Raw genomic sequence first — 17,423 nt, 5'->3', positions numbered from 1 at the left:
AGGGCACCCCCCTCCCTGGCTACGGGCCTGTTTCAAGCCCTTGATGCTGAACACACACACACACGCACGCACACACACACACACACACACACACACACACACGCACGCACGCACACACAGACACACACGCACACACACACGAACGCAAGCACGCACCCACACGCACATACACAAACACACACACACGCATGCACACACACACACAAACACACACGCGCACACACACGCGCGCACACACACACACACGCGCACACACACGCACACGCGCACACACACGCACACACACACACCCAATATCGGGAGAGTTGTTCCACATTGCCCGACATTCTTCACTATTAAATCCGCCGTGCAGCTGTGCATGGTTATGTGCTATGCTGCTGACCCAAAGGTCACGGACTTGACCCCGGCCGCGGCGGTCGCACTTCGATGGATGCGAAATGGAACGGTTCCATATTCTCTGCCATGTCAGGGCACGTTACAGAACTCCAGGTGGTCGAAATTTCCGGAGCCCTCCACTACGCGCCTCTCATAATCATATGATGGTTTTGAGACGTAAACCTCTAGACGCTATATTATACTATCTTTCCTATTCACACGTTCTGAAATCACGACTAGCCCAAACGTTAGGCGCTGTGCCGGAGATTGTCGAATCCGTCGTATTTTGTCTGCTTTAATTGACTCACGGGACTGCTGCGGCTTTTCTGATGACATCTATAGTGCCGCAGTTGGAGAACATCTGACGATATCCAGAATGTGGTTCATGCTCCTGCAAATACCTTCACATGATCACACGTAAAATGGAGACGGGGGGGGGGGGGGGGGCTAACAATTTATCTTCATTTGTTTATTCGGGAAAGAAATGAAGGTGCGAATAAGCAGGATCAATCATTGCGCAGACACATGGTGCGCCAAAATTAGCCGCATGCATATTGAGGCACCCATACCCAGCACACACAATACGTCGCGATTGCTTGTATGATCTATAAGACTGCTCGTGAAAAAATGCAGGGAAAACCTCGAACTGAACCTACAAATGCGGACAATTGCTTATATTTTTTTTACTGTTTCTATGCCCATAATTTACTTAAAAAACAAAAGCTTAACGACTCTCAACAGTGTAGTAGATTATAACACATGGGGACATCAGGCTACAGAGGGCCTGAATGTTAACACTGACGGCGTTTCTTGAAAGGCGCATCTTAAAGCACGGTGCACGAGCGTTTTTGTATTGGGCTCCGATCTGAAATGCGATGGCCACACCCTAGAACCCAACCCGCGACAGCCATCGTAGCAGCAGAATGTCATAACAGCTTCCACGATGTGTGCTATACCACGATTCTTCCATAAACCTCCAACTCTGAGACCACCAATCAATGCCAAAGTCTCATCAAGGTCTTCGCGATCAGCGCTGCAGGCGCTCACGTTTCTTTTTTCATGTCTTTGTCCTTGCGCTTGGTTGAGCCACGCCTCTTTCGTTTTTCATTTCACCACCATCATATTCGAGCGATGCTTAGGCGCACTCTCGTCCTCCATTCACGTCATCGTCAGGCTTCATGGCAGCGTTTTGTGCGGCGCCGAGAGCGCTGTCCGAGAGGGTGGTCGCAAACAAAGGGAGCCCCTCCTCGGCAGCGCCCACTGGTCGGCCGGAATCATCGCGCACCCGTCGAGATCGGGGTCATTTGGCGCGATCGATGGCCGCGCGCACGATAACCCCGGGCCGACCCAGTTCTCCCCGAAAAGGGTGCATGTGCTCCCCACCGCTAATCGTGTTAGAAACGCATTCTCGTGTACCAATACTTCCACAGTGTCCGGGGCCGGTGACCGCGGGGGTCCAGCACTGGCTGCGAGTGCTAAAGAACAATGGCACTTTACAATGCGCTGGTCGTGTTCATCATACTTATTTTCACTCCACTTCGCCTCATTGATGCGCTTAGGAATCGGCATAATTTCATAAAACAAATAATTCAAACAAAGCGGTGGCCTAAGGAAACGCGGCCGCTGCAGCAAGCTACGCGACCCTCGTGCTGTCTGTGGCTTCAACGCAAACTTAGCCATCCATGCCAGCGCGATATGTGCAAATGTATGAGCCGTCTAGCGATACCCTCTAAAGATACTGTGCGCGAGACTAGGGACGATCACACCTGGTCTGTCCAAGTACGCATATCGTGCCTAACGCGCGCAGCCCCCTTCCACCCCCCCCCCGCCTGTTTCCGGCTTCATGCGACTTTCGCGCGATGGCGGAGAAAACGGCTGGCTCGTTTCATCTCAGCCGCGTGCCCTTGCACTCGCGAATTAAGCACACTACGCGTGGGCCGGAATGGTCGATTTGGACTTTATTCTGAACACAATAGCGACACTCTATAAAAATGCACCTCCTGGAGTTTGCTGTTTCATTGAATAACAGAAAAAAAAGAGAAACAAATAATTTGCTCGTGGCAGTATCTCCACTCAATGCGTCTTGCACGCTGAGCCTAAACAAGCGGTCGAAAACATAGGCAGGGATCTCCCAATCACATGCCACATATGTATATACAAGCTCGGAGGGTGTGAATAATGATTTTTGAATCGTTTGTCACGGATTTCGCGTTTTGTCAGCGAGTCCAGTATGCACCTGAGCAAAGCTCGTGTTGTGACGCCGGCGATACGGGATCCCGTTTTAGCACGATTCTGGCAGAGTCAGTCGAATGTGCAGACGCCGTTTCCCTCGAGCTATCAACAGCGAATCGCGTCCTTTTACACGCGAACCCTCTGTAATCGTTTCGTTCCTTTCACGTAAGTCGCTTCGACGTTTCCTAGGCTTTCTTCTTTTGTTATATTGCGATAGCCCTTGTGGTATGGCTGACCATTCCCCCATATAACGACCACATAAGCATCGACAATAACAACGCACGGCCTAATCAAGTCTTATGGTGTGTGGCATATACGCGAGGTGCACAGTCGAAACGCGGAGCGGGCGATCAAAGTTTCGTAGCGCTTCGGTAGAACAAACAGAAATAGGAGGAGCATAGGGAGCGAAGCTCTAGCGCTTATTTTCCGAACTTTATCCCTTTTTTTGTTTTTGTTTTTCTTTCGCCGGTCCAGGCTCCTTCGCGCGTCCTGTTCATCATCAAACGCTGCGTACGTCAAGTCGCTCTTGCGCTATAAGACGTGATGTCTCGCGATTGGCCCGGTGATTGGATTATATACGCACTCCTTCGGTGTGCGCAACGCTGGCGGCCGTGCAGTGGCGCCTTGCTCCGATCCTTTCGCCGTTCACCGCTCGAGTGGCGTCAGCACAAGTAGAAAAAAAAAAAGCAAAGCCCTAGTGCGACGTACTACCTGTTACTTAATTAGCTGCTACCTCGCCAGAGCCGCGTTCCGCAGTGTTTGTTCTGCTCGGCGCGTTTTTGTTTCGGAATTGTTTTTCCCATCGCTCGTTTGCTTCCACGAGGTCCGCCGCAGAGACGTGCTGCGGCTCGCAGAAAGAAAGGAGTGTCGGTAGAGGTTCGCTGTTTCTCATCCCATCGCGTTAGGCGCGGCTCGGCGCCCCGAAGGAAGTCGGCCTCCGGTGTACGATTAAAACTGTTACCGCAGCAAAAAAAAAACAATAACGCTATTTCTTATTTTAATTTATTTATTTTATTTTTGTAGATAGAAAAAGCGAAGCGAAAGCAAAGGGCTATATGTAGCCTGACGGAGGGAATTCGCTCCGAAATACAGAGAGAAAAAGATATCTACACAACTTAAACGCAATAAAAAAACAACGTTTTTACAATGACTAACAATCAGCAAATTATAATCGGGTAAACAAACGCTAAAATATGAAAAACGAACAGGACAGTATGCAGCCAAAAAAAAAATACCATTAAAGAGAAACATCATTATCCCAATATGTAGAATAGATGAGGTCAAGAACGAATCTGCAGACATATACATTTCTAAAGCAAGAAAACAGAAAAAAAACGGACATGATTGAAGCTGTACTGGAAACACTTTGTACACAAAGTAATAACTAATACAAATATCTGTATTAAACGTATTCAATGCAAATATGAAGGATAGTTTCGTTAAACCTATTTTCGAAGTTTTCTTTTGTTTAGGTCAACTACGTGCACGGTTGAGGAGACTGGGTATTTGATAGTATGTTGCTGACCATAAGTGGTCCTATAGTTCTCGGCGTTCTTATGTCAGGTGTACGGAGACAGCACTTAACACATCCAGAAGAATCATACGCGGGATATAGTTTGTTACTTCGAATGTGCAAAAGTAACTTATAATAATAGTAATAATATAGTAATATTATAAGAATTTCATATATCAATATAAAATGTTTGGAAGATAACGGATGTGTGCAAGTATTTTATGGGTGACCACACTATCCTTCGAATAGCCATAGTTCAACTTTTTTTTGTGACGTAAGTAATGTTTTATACAGTTTTGTGCTGTCGTTGTTCCCCAACCCAAGACCCAATAACTTAGCCTGGAGTAAAACAGTGCAACGCTTTCTTGAGCCAAAGAGGTAATAAAGGACATAGTTTTCACATACATCCAAAGCTTCTACTTAGATCTGCTGATAGTCTATTTGTCTGTTCATTACAGTTCTTCCTGGAACCACACGCCCAAGAATTTTTGTACCTTTACTTGTTCTAAAAGCTGACCCTCAAATGGGGACACTTGGACTTATGTTTTGTAGCTTAATGATTGGCGCAAACAACACAAACTTAGTATTACTCGCATTTAGCCGCAACTTGTTTAGTTTAAGCCAGCAAGACAGCTTACTTAGATATGTGTTTACAGTGCTTTCAAGTATATATATATATATATATATATATATATATATATATATATATATATATATATATATATATATATATATTCTGTCTTTTTCCTCTTTCTTTTCCCTTATTTTTTTATTTATCTTCAATCATTTCACAGTGGCTTCCATTATACGTTCACATATCACTAAGATTGTTCGTATGCTGCCAAGCAATGTCATTACACACTGCATTTCTACATCTCTTAACTATGTATAAGCATGGTATCACGTCACAGTACATGTAAGGGAATCTTTAACTATGTCTTTAGTATGTATGTACCCTTCTGGTTTTCGTATTTTTTGTCTTTCTTTCTTTTTTTTTCTGAAGCACTTGACATTTTATGATGCGCATTGTAATGGTAACCAGAGCAGATGGCGCTGACCTGTTATTGAAAGGAGCTTTTAAAGCCTTGTATGAACTTTGTCACATTACTCTGACGAAGGCTGGTCCACCAGCTGAAAACGTTTAGTAAAGACGCTTCCACGAAAGTTGCGGCGTCTCTTTCCTGCCTATATATATATATATATATATATATATATATATATATATATATATATATATATATATATATATATATATATATATATATATATATATATATATATATATATATATATATATATATATATATATATATAGGCAACACTACTGTGCACGGTGTCTAATGCTTTGCGAAAATCAACAAAACGTCCGACCGAGTGTATATAGCTCTTTCTCATAATTGCTTAGGATCTAGTTTTTTATATTATAAGTGATGCAATCTCGGTAGATTTACATTTTGAAAGCCAAATTGGGCGTCAGTTATGACATTGTAATTCGCTAGAAATTTTTATAATCTAATGTTGAAAATTGGCAGATCACACGTACAGTATAGGAATCGATGATATGGGAAGCACGAATAAGGAAGGTTCATATGCCACTTTATTATCACCACAACGTTACGAGGCGGACGTAAATTATGCCATACATGACATTCATGTCATGGTTATCCTGTTTAGACCTGTCATTTGCCTTCGTCGTCCATTCACGTCTCGTAATACCAAATTTGGTGTATGTGAAGCTAGCGAAATGGCCGCGAGCGCATCATGAGTGTGGCATGTAGTCATGTTCATAGATGACACGCATCTCATGGTTATCATATTTGCACCATTCATATACCTTCGTCATCTATTCACGTCCCGTAATACAAATTTTGGTATGTGTGAAGCTAGCGAAACGACCGCGAGCGCACCATGAGTGTGGCGTGTAGTCATGACTTACATGACATGCATTTCATGATTTACACATTATAAGGTCTGTCAGTTATGTTCGCCATGCAGTCACGTCTTACCATACCAGTTTTGCAATATGCCATGTGAACGAAACCACCACAAAAACAGCAAGACCATGAAATGTAAATCATGACACTCATGACATACATGCCATGATTTTCATGTTATGACGACTCACTTATGCTCGTGATACAGTCATGTTATGTCATACCAATTTTGGTATCGATACGATTAACGAAATGGTCAGAACAGCTAAAAGTCGTAGGCGGATAGATAGATAGATAGATAGATAGATAGATAGATAGATAGATAGATAGATAGATAGATAGATAGATAGATAGATAGATAGATAGATAGATAGATAGATAGATAGATAGATAGATAGATAGATAGATAGATAGATAGATAGATAGATAGATAGATAGATAGATAGATAGATAGATAGATAGATAGATAGATAGATAGATAGATAGATAGATAGATAGATAGATAGATAGATAGATACGCTCAAAGTCGCCGAAGTTCTCTAAGAAATGCTTCGCATTTAATAGCCGCATTCTGATGAGATTGTGACAGAACTGCCATTCGCTCATAAAACTAGCACAAAAAAAGAAAGGTCAAGAAGAAGTGTAAAAATGCAAAGAAAAAAAAAAGAAACGTGTCAACCGGCGGCCGTGCCGAATGCCTCCACTCCATTGCGCATATAATACGGCGCGAGGTATATAGTGTATACCTACCTTGCGCCAGGGCTCCTTTGTTTCGAAGGGCCGCTACCGCACGCGGAGCATGATATCTCTCAGAGGAGGACGATCGCGAGGCAACCCGAGCCTCCCAGGCGGCCTCGGCTACACAGCCCACCAACAAGATCCTCCATGGTCGCTACATTGTACCTTATAGGCACGGATTGCGCATGTAGATCACCGGGTCGTATGGCATGGGGGTCGCGTTGCAATCTAGCTATGCGAGGCATGCGAGAATGCGACGACTACGATGGGTGCCTATACACGCAACTAAGATAGTTAGGTGCAGTGGCGCCGTGTCTTGCACGCGTTTTTGGAATCATCGACGAATGATACATTGGCCACACTCATCACAAGAAAATGTCCTTGTACGTCGCCGTCCCCTGTCGCTTCACGTCACTTGTAAAATTTATTGTTGCTTATTCCGTGGCCCCGAGCGCTTCGCATAAGAGGGGCGTTGACACACCCACGCATGCATATACTAAATGCACTGAAGAAATTGCTTAGTTTTGACTGAGTTTAATGGTTGGGTGGGGCGGCCGAAAATATAACTGACCGCTCGTAGGAGACCAACCAGCGTCTCCGCATACCACGTGCGATGCTGTCACCTTTGAGCTACACCACGGCGCTCTCTTCCCGACCACCTTGCTCGGTATTAACTCATGCCGGAACTAATTATTCCTGGGAATTTCATTGCTTCTTCACCCACTTCCATTTCCCTTGTCTATAATTTCTTTATTAGTAAAAATAAATGCTTCAATGATTTTCTGGGTTTTTCGTGGTCTCTTGGCGTCATTATGATTTTTATTAACAGGAATCGAACCCATTGGTTCCATATGGCAAAATTTATCAGTGCTATTCGTTTTCCTATAAGGAGCAACTCAATGTGCCTTATGCGGGGCAAGAATAAACTCAGCCGACGTTTGTTTGTGTTGAGCGTCTATAGGTGTCACCGATGCGCTGATAGAATAATTTGCAACAACAACAACAACAACAACAACAACAACAACAACAACAACAACAACAACAACAACAACAACAACAACAACAACAACAACAATAATAATAATAATAATAATAATAATAATAATAATAATAATAATAATAATAATAATAATAATAATAATAATAATAATAAATAACGCCAGGCCTGCACAGTACACCCTCAGTACAGCCGCAGAGAAAGCTGTAAGAGCGGCCTTTCTAAACTCTCTTGGAGCAACTAATACGAGTACACCTGCAAGGTAAATCGTAATTTTTGTGAAGTACACCCACTGTGCCAATATTCATTCATTCTACGGAGGAGCGAAATGCGCGCTACACGTTTGCAAGGCGTTATAGTGCACAATGTTGTTCCTCGTGCTGATTACAATGAGAAATTATGGCCGAACACTTTGTAGAGGACGAGAAGCTTTAAGTCAAGCACTCGTTGCGCAATTAGCAATCAATGTTGTCTAGCTGTCATTTTACTCTTTTACGACGCTGTACATTACATATTTTAACGCAATTTCTTGCCTTGTATGATGATTTTATTTATAGGAAATTTTTTGCAAAGTATTTTCAAGCACCAGCGGGGCTATCCAGTAGTCGTCGTCCTCCAGTGTGTGTGTGTGTGTGTTTTCGCAATGGTTGCGGACTCCGGTGGCGGCAGCGGGCAACTAACGATACACCGAAATCGGCAGCTGTTGTGATCTCGTGATGGCTCCGGAAACTTCAACCAACTGGTATTTTTGAATGTACACCTAAATTTAAGTTCACGGCCCTCCGGCATTTCGCCTTCATCGGAATGCCGGCCACCATGGCTGCGATCAAACCCGCCACTTTGGGGTCTGTAGCCGAGTGCTGTGACCACCGTAACACTGCAGATGAGAGGCGACAACACAAACACGAGCAAACAAGAAGAAAATTTTCGAAAAGTCATGGCGCGTGCTGTCAGGAACAGGAAGACGTCACCAACAATGGCTGTCGTCAGGTCAACAACACGCGTCGGTTAACGTCAGTCGGTGCGCTCGTTTACGTACATTCTATACGCGGGAGAAATGCGTGGATCCATATAATAATAATAGTGAATGATGATAACAATCAGCAGGTCTCTCAGACAAGCAGGTCTCTATCCATTATGGGTGGCCAAATTTCACAGCCCCCCCCCCCCCCGCCCACCCCATAAGTTAAACCGAGCTCCGCAATGAGTGTAAAAATGAAGCGACTTCGGACTTCTCATAAAGACGTGCCATGAGCACCCCGCTTCCAGGGATAAATGCGCGTTATGAACCAGCATAACCAGAATTTTTTTTCGTGGGGGCAGGGAGTTAAACCATACTTAATCTGTGTTTGTGTGTACGTTTGCATATGTGCGCGTATACAAATGCAGGAATTGTCGGAGGAGGGCGTTGCTGTGGTTTGAACCCCTTGCTCACCCCTGACTGCGCCCCTGAAGGGCACAGATCTCTGCGTGCAACATTAGGGTCCTTGACTGCCATTATTCACCATGTACATTAGTAACTATGTACATTATTAACTATTTCAACCATGTGCATTAAACATGCCGTGAAAGGTCCGAGTGCGTATAGGTAGGAGGAAATATTTGGCAGCCGGCTTTAGATAAGTAGAGGAGGTGGGAGCATCCCTCTGTGCCCCACCCGGGCGCACGCCTTGCTCTTCCCCTGCTCCCCCCCTCCCCCTCAGTGTAGAGAATTGGACATCCTTACAATCTGTGAGATCACGTGCACGTGAAAGAGAGAGAGAGAGAGAAACAACTGCAGTAAATATACGGATCCCTTCTTACCGCGGGTGGAACCCTTCGTTCAGGATACCACTGGCTATTGCGGCTTGCTGGGTCTAGGGTCACCAATTGGCTTCCCAACTTTCAAGTCCAGGAAACATGCGTTTTCGGGTGACTTATCTGTTGGACCAGAACGGAGCACAATTCTTTAGTCTGTGCGGCCAAGGGGATCGACCAATCGGGGTCAACCAAGATTTTTAGGACTACATAATCTGTGAATTAGCGTGAAGTTTTATTGGCTGGATTTACAATACAATGCTATCAATGTTCTTTTTTTTTATGAGGATCTCGCGTTCATGGGGTAATTGAAGTTGGATTGAGCGCTTTGAATTCATCATCGCGTTGATTATCTCCCAAATCGGAACACGGGAGTCTTCCCCCTTACGTTTCGAGCAAAGGACTTGAATGATGTCTTGATGTTTCTGCCCTATGAAACCACAAATGACTTATTATTAATTATTAATTAATTAATAATAATTCATTTTTTCTTTCATGTATGTTTTGATTCATTCATTGTACAATTACATTCAAAGAATCATCGCAGCCCTTCCTTTCCGCCTTCCTGAATCGAGAGATAACCGAGCAGAAATAAAAGACAATAAGCTTCCTAATGGGTGCGAAATGTAAGTTCCGGATGGGAAAGCCTCGCGGAACGCAACATTAGGGGCTCTTTGCCGCCGCTGTCGTCAAATCCTGCAAACCCTGGCCCTTTAAACAATTGCAGGACAGAACCGACTTATTAAAGATATGGGCGGACTTGGCGTTCTCCAGAGATGGTTAAAAAGGGCGTTTCCTTCCCCAGTGCCCCCCGCCGCCACTGACGCACGCCTATGCTGAAGATTACGAAAGGAGTAACACGAAGATCATCATTCTGCAATTGTACGTGGAGTGGTCACAATCGGCCTGCGAAGATTGAGGACGTGCACGGCTCTTGTGGCTGCAAGTTTCGTGATTACGCCTGCGAGAATAATTCTCAGACCCGTCTGCCTAACGATCGAAATAAACCTTGTGCCACACATCTCCCTAAGCTTTCTTTAATTCCTGAAAGTACGACAGAAAGACAATAAAGCCATTGCCGCACTTCAGTATTCTCGAGCATGGAGGCGTGAGTGCGTGTCATGCTTTTAGGAGTGCACTGAACTGGGCTAGTTCGTACTGTTTCATTATTATATTACAGCACGACAATAACAAGAGAAAAATAAACTAACGTACACTTGTTGTAAGGCACACGTACGATATGACAGGTGTGCCTTAGGTTTTTTCTCTCGTTTTTTTGTCGCGCTGTAACACAATGAGGCACGTCATACTTTGTTTCCGGCTCATCAAATTTATTCTACATGTATGCAGTGTACGCCTTCATGCCTGCACATGGCCGTGTTTGTGATGGCGGTCACCGGCATACCATCTGAAATAATTATAAGCTAGACACCCTTGTTTTCGCTTATGCCACCAGGAAAGGCAAGTAAGGTTTTATTGACTACACGTGGCGGCCTTGATAGCCCTAGTGCGCATTTCCATTGCGCTAATGAGGGGAGGATTACACCGTCGGAAGTGAACGGTAAAACTCAATGGCAGCATAGCCTACTCAAGAAACTGCAGAATCATGCGCTGCACGTGAGCACAGACTTAAGTTCCGCTCTCCAAGTAAAGCTCAGGGCCTCTCCTCCCATTCTTTACTATAACCTTGGGTTATCTCGTGTGCGTGGGGGATAACAGCCTCAAACTCCAGGACTGCTATTTTCTCAAGCTATACTGCAACGCGAGAAAGTATCAACCTCCATATACGCGCGATCCGGTCAAGAGCAATTCCACGCTTCTTCAGCGACAGCACCCGCTTGGGAAGCGTGCGCTGCCACGCGTCACTGAGCGTGTTGTTGCAAAAAGCGTTATCGCCCTCCTCAGACAGCAGTATCGCTCGCGCGTAGAGCCGTACAGGTCCTGTTTTCTGCATCTGTTCGCCGTATTTCGCGGTCTTCTTTTTCCTTCTCTTGTTTTTCGAAGAGCGCTGCTCGGACGGGAACGATTATGCCCAGTAGGCCCCTCCTGAAGAGGCCCGCGCGGTTGCCGCATCTCTGCGGCGGAGTGCTCGCACGCTTTATGTGCTACGCGGGCGGCGCGCAGCTCGCGCCACTTATCGTTCGGTGGCAGTGGGCACGCTTCCTAATCTGCGCGTGGAAAATTTAGCCTCCTCCCTTTTTCGCCGAAAGCCCGTTTCAAAGCTCAACAGCCGCGGATAAGGAGGGCAGAAAAGCGCGAAAACGTTTCCAAAGAGGGGGAGCATCTCCGTGGCGCCGCTTATCGCAACGCCAAGGTGGCCGAAAACTGCGGAGAGGCGAGCCGTCACGCTTGCTTGCGTGTGCGACTGTTTACACGTTTTCATGGCGACCTCCTTGGGGCACTAAAACACGCAAACAGGTTCGTTTGATTTCATAGCTAAAGTATGCCGAAGAAGCAGCTGCTGAAGTGCGGAGAATGGGCACTTGAAGCTCTTGCAAAGCTCGATCGCCGAGCGTGAACCGCCCTTATGGCGATCGCTGCAGATGTCTGTCTACTGTTCTCTCAATGCTATGAAACCGGAAGCGCGGGAAACAATCAGCGGCATTTTTGGCGCAACTTGTCTATTGGGCTGTCTGTCGTGAGTCTTTTTGTTAGTAACTCCTCATGCCGGCGCTGCGATCTGGCAACCATCCGGCCTCCATAGGAATCTTCACGCCCAGTAGAGTATCGTTTCTCGTTGGCGAGGTTTTTGTAGGCTTGCGCAGTTACAGTGACCAACTTGCGTGCTTTTCGGTGATTACTGACGAAGTACGCCTGACGAGCATTTTCAAGAAAATTCACGGTACCATTAGGGCTCGTACAACGCTGCAACGACAACGCGCGACTTCAGTTTTCGTCTTGCGCGCTGGCACACGCTCCCTAATACGTGCAGCTGTCGACTCGGCACTTTACCCGAAAGTACACGATCGCTGTCTTTATCGGAAAGCGCGCCACGTACAGCTTTTATGTGACAGCTTCGGAAACCCTTCTCTATGGGCTGCCGCCGATAAATAAAAGTATTGGTTTGGTAAATGGAGACTGCAAGTCTCCGCACTTGCGTAAAGAAAAGAAAAAAGGAAAGAAAGCAAAAGAAACGACCAAGAAATGCAAATCGTCTCGCCGTTTGGGAAGTGCTTTCTCAAAAGATTGCACACACATGCTCGATGATGTGTTTTTCTGTGCAAAGATACCTCGAAGGTGTGAGACTTCGAAGGTTGTATTGCCCACTAACACTCTGGAAGACAGGTAGCTTTATAAAGTGCGTATGCGTTAGATTGTTTTTTCACTCAAACGTATACAAGCTAAGGTGTCTATATGTTTTTAATGTGTAATCATGCAGGATTAATTTTATTCTTTATTGCAAAGTACACTCAAAACGTTCAGTCAATACATTCGTTCTCGCGTGCTAATTTATCAAAAGTGAGTGTTTCTCTTTTGGAGGATTAGTTATTATATTTTACTAGACGCATATCATGAAATGCGCTGTTTATTTTGTGTCATTTTTTGTACTGTCAATTTATTTTGCTGTAACTTCGGGCCAACAGTTTGCAGTGTCCAATTGCTGAATTTCTAGACTGCGTCAGTGTTTCGTCAACTGTATAGCGTATATGTCTCGTTTGACATTTCAATCAGCTGAGCTCTGTTTTAAGGCTCAAGTGTGTTATGCTTGGTGTGCGCAAACACGAGCGTGGTTCGAAGTATAATGAGTGTAAAATTAAGCACAAGGAAGTATACGGAGTCGATGCAACTTCCCCAGGAGGATATGTTTACAAGAGTCGGCAGATTCTTCAACACGAGACTGCCAGAGCACAGGTGTGTGTGTACATACCACAGCTTGACGAAAGATGCCACCCACGTGGCTTTCCCCATACGGTGTGCCTGTTGGACACTCCCTCTCTATTTATAATCCCAAACCACGGGTGGGGCTGATCGCGGTGTTCAAGTGGTTTTAAGGTGCTCGACCTCTAACCCGAATGATCGACTCCCGGCTGCGCCGCATTCTGATGAAGGCGAAATGCTATAGAGGCCTGTGTGCTTAGATTTAGGTGCACGTTAAGGATGGTCAAAACTTCCGGAGCCCTCCACTACGGCGTTACTCACAATCACATCGTGGCTTTAAAGCGTAAAACCACAGCAGTTAATCCACGTGTGCCATGTTCATCCATGCCATGGATTTACGTTGAACATAAATGCTTCTTGTGCAGAAATAAATATTTCATTTGTAGCGCATCGCTTGTGTTCCTGATATTCAGTGTTCGACCTTGTGCGAACAAGTGAGCTGTGCGTAGAACGATAATACACAAGCATGGGCCATTGTTGTCATTTCGATTTGTTTTTTTTTCTTTCTTCACAAGATTGTGATGGTTTCAAGAGAGGCTGTCACCAATGGCCATCAGCGGCGATAGCCTGACTAATTTGAATGGCCGCTATGGTCTCATCACCACTATGCTCTTACTGGTCCACCCACCGGCGAGTCTGGTGGACTTACTTCCTGTGTCCATTTGCCCCCTGACTGCACGCATTCGGTATATAGTAGGAGAGCTTGGCCGAGTCCGTTATGTTGTGACCACAAGGCGCTGAGTATGCACGCCAAACATCTGAATTTTTACGCCACCGCATATGCAATCGATATACGAAATCACTTATTACTCGAATTGCGTTATGATCCCATGACCCTTCGCGTCTTACGGGTTCGTGCTTGCATGCAGACGAGTCGGTCTTTGCCATTATGCCAGTGGGGCGCTGCATTCAGTCATGTCATCTCTGCAACTTATCCGCAAGAGGTGAGCGTACAAAAGCCTATAAAAAGGCATGCACGCATTCAGGACTTTTTTTTTTTTTTTTTCTGCGCGCAACCCAGCGCGGGCGACACGAGGCATCCAGCGTGCCTGGACAGCGTCAATCGACCGTCGGCTTCCAGCAGGCGCGCCCCGCCGCGGTGGTCTAGTGGCTAAGATACTCGGCTGCTGACCCGCAGGGCGCGGGTTCGAATCCCGGCTGCGGCGGCTGCATTTCCGATGGAGGCGGAAATGTTGTAGGCCCGTGTGCTCAGATTTGGGTGCACGTTAAAGAACCCCAGGTGGTCGAAATTTCCGGAGCCCTCCACTACGGCGTCTCTCATAATCATATAGTGGTTTTGGGACGTTAAACCCCACATATCAATCAATCCAGCAGGCGCCGCTACACCAACCTGTGAAGAAAAGAGAGAGAGAAAGATGACTCAGCTATCTAAGCTCAATGCTTCCCATTATGCGCATGCCACAGCATATTTGTTATATGCTCACGGAATCACGAGCAGGCATTTTGTATTTAGGCAACCCAGCACCGAAAACACTCCGTGCAGTGCAGCGCGTCCATGCCCGTCGTCATGCGCCCACGGAAGCCTTTCTTTCTTTTTCTTGTTTACGTTGTGTACCATGTTTAATAATAATAATAATAATAATAATAATAATAATAATAATAATAATAATAATAATAATAATAATAATAATAATAATAATAATAATAATAATAATAACTCTGGTTTTGCGTTCCGAAAGCCGGATATGATTATGAGGGGGATGCCGTGGTGGAGGGCTCCGGAACTTTTCGACCAGCTGGTGTTCTTTAACGAGCAATGACATCGCACAGCACACGGGCCTCTACCATTTCGCTGTACCATATTTACGTCAGCAACCTTCACAAACGGCGAAAGTGTATACGTGCTCACATCTGCTTCATTTCACACTCGGGCTCAGACTCCGGGGTAGATATTAGTCTGAAGGAGTTCACTCATGAAGGAACTTGCCGACCTACACGTCCTTCCTTCTTTAGTGTATATTAATGTTGAGGCGCTGTAGGAGCAACGCAAGTGTATTTATTTGTAAGTACGTGACTCGACTCATACCTCAATTCGAGCGTCCGCTTGTTCAGAACAAACTGTCAATCTATCACGACTTCGCGTACTGGCAATGCCACCGGATGTATACGGCCAGTTTCTAAAGGCATAACAAGAAAAGCCAAAATGATGCTGCGCAGTCCAGGGTTTATGGACAAGGTCGCACCGTCACCGTATACTTTGCGTGCACGCGAAATTACGTCGTGGTGTCCTCTGCGAAGCCGTGCTGCGGACAAGGTCTTTGTTTGTCATTGCACGCAAAGTGTATACGCACCACAGACCTGGCATCTTCGATCCGTGGGCGCGCACAGCGAGGCGGCCCACGGAGACAAAAAAGGAGACAGAGACAAAGCCTTGATGCCAACCTAATGGTAGCCTCGTTTTTGTTGACCAACGGCGGGGTTGAAAACATTCACGGAATCGTGATTCATGTCCTATATATATATATATATATATATATATATATATATATATATATATATCGCTCACATGCCATTGTAATGGCGTGATATTGAAGGCCCCCCGCGCATGACGGATGCCGCCCAAGGAAAAAAAAAAGAAAAAAAAGCTCATACTGTATACAGTCTGGAGCATAATAACGCCCAGGTGGTATACGCGAATGTTTAAGATGTGATCTACCATTCATATACTGGATATCTACTCGATGGCAGTGGCTTCGCACAGTGCCGGGGACCAACCTCGACCGACTCTTACTTTGGTTCGTTTTGTAAAGCTCACCAGTGGCATGAAATGTTTTCATATACTATGCAGGGAGGCAACTATAGCGCACGCATATAATATATACTCCGAGGGTCTGAGACATTGCGACTAGCTTGTATGCACTGACTTTTTGCAAACGACTTCGCCAACATCTGGCCAAGCCAAGCCAATTCCAAATGACGAAAAAGATGAAGACAATGTACTGTAAAAACGTGAATTCACGGACACAAGAGAATGAGATGAAGAATAAGGTGGCGACCATTTAAGATCAATAAACTGTCAACTGTCCACTACCTTGGCAGAGTTTTATATTTTTCATGACCTATAGTACTGAATGAAATGTGAGTGATCACCTGGCAATGATGGACGTCACTGGATCGCCCAGTGTCACATGTTTCTATCTATCTATCTATCTATCTATCTATCTATCTATCTATCTATCTATCTATCTATCTATCTATCTATCTATCTATCTATCTATCTATCTATCTATCTATCTATCTCTATTCATCGGTGGTAATACGGACGCGTTTATGCATGCACCATTTTCCTTACTTTTCAACTTCTTAGAGCAACCACATTAATATTATTCTTGTTTTACTTCATTTATGGACGCCTTGACATGCGATCGTTTACACTGAACTAGCGAGCATGTAGTTTTCCTATGACGCAACTAATCTTACTCAAACGTGACACGGCAGGTTGCATGACCAAAAGAATGCGAATTTTATTTCAGAGGCCCGTTTCTTCGTTGGACGCAACCAAATGAATCTAACAGACAGGCCAGGGAAGGCATAGAAGCCATTGATGGTTGTCCTTTAACTCCAGCGTAGTAATCATGGTGTAAATTGAAACGAATCAAAGTTTCCGAAAAGTACCCTTTCTGTCGATGTGATCCGAATACACAACCTTTGGAATACGTGTCTGATGGTGCAATACCAATTGAGAAACGACAGAATGCGCTTTTATTGTCCAAGCCGTTGGCCGCTTCTGTACATGCAGGTACGGTTTCCATTTTTTTCTTTCTTTTTTCTTTCTTTCTTTCGTTAGTTAGTTAGTTAGTTAGTTAGTTAGTTAGTTAGTTAGTTAGTTAGTTAGTTAGTTAGTTAGTTAGTTAGTTAGTTAGTTAGTTAGTTAGTTAGTTAGTTAGTTAGTTAGTTAGTTAGTGCCATAACTTTCCCTTGTGGTGTGAAGCAGGGT

This window comes from Rhipicephalus microplus, chromosome X (assembly GCF_043290135.1).
Source record: "Rhipicephalus microplus isolate Deutch F79 chromosome X, USDA_Rmic, whole genome shotgun sequence".
NCBI lineage: Eukaryota > Metazoa > Arthropoda > Arachnida > Ixodida > Ixodidae > Rhipicephalus > Rhipicephalus microplus.
Note: the sequence above shows the minus strand (reverse complement) of the source record.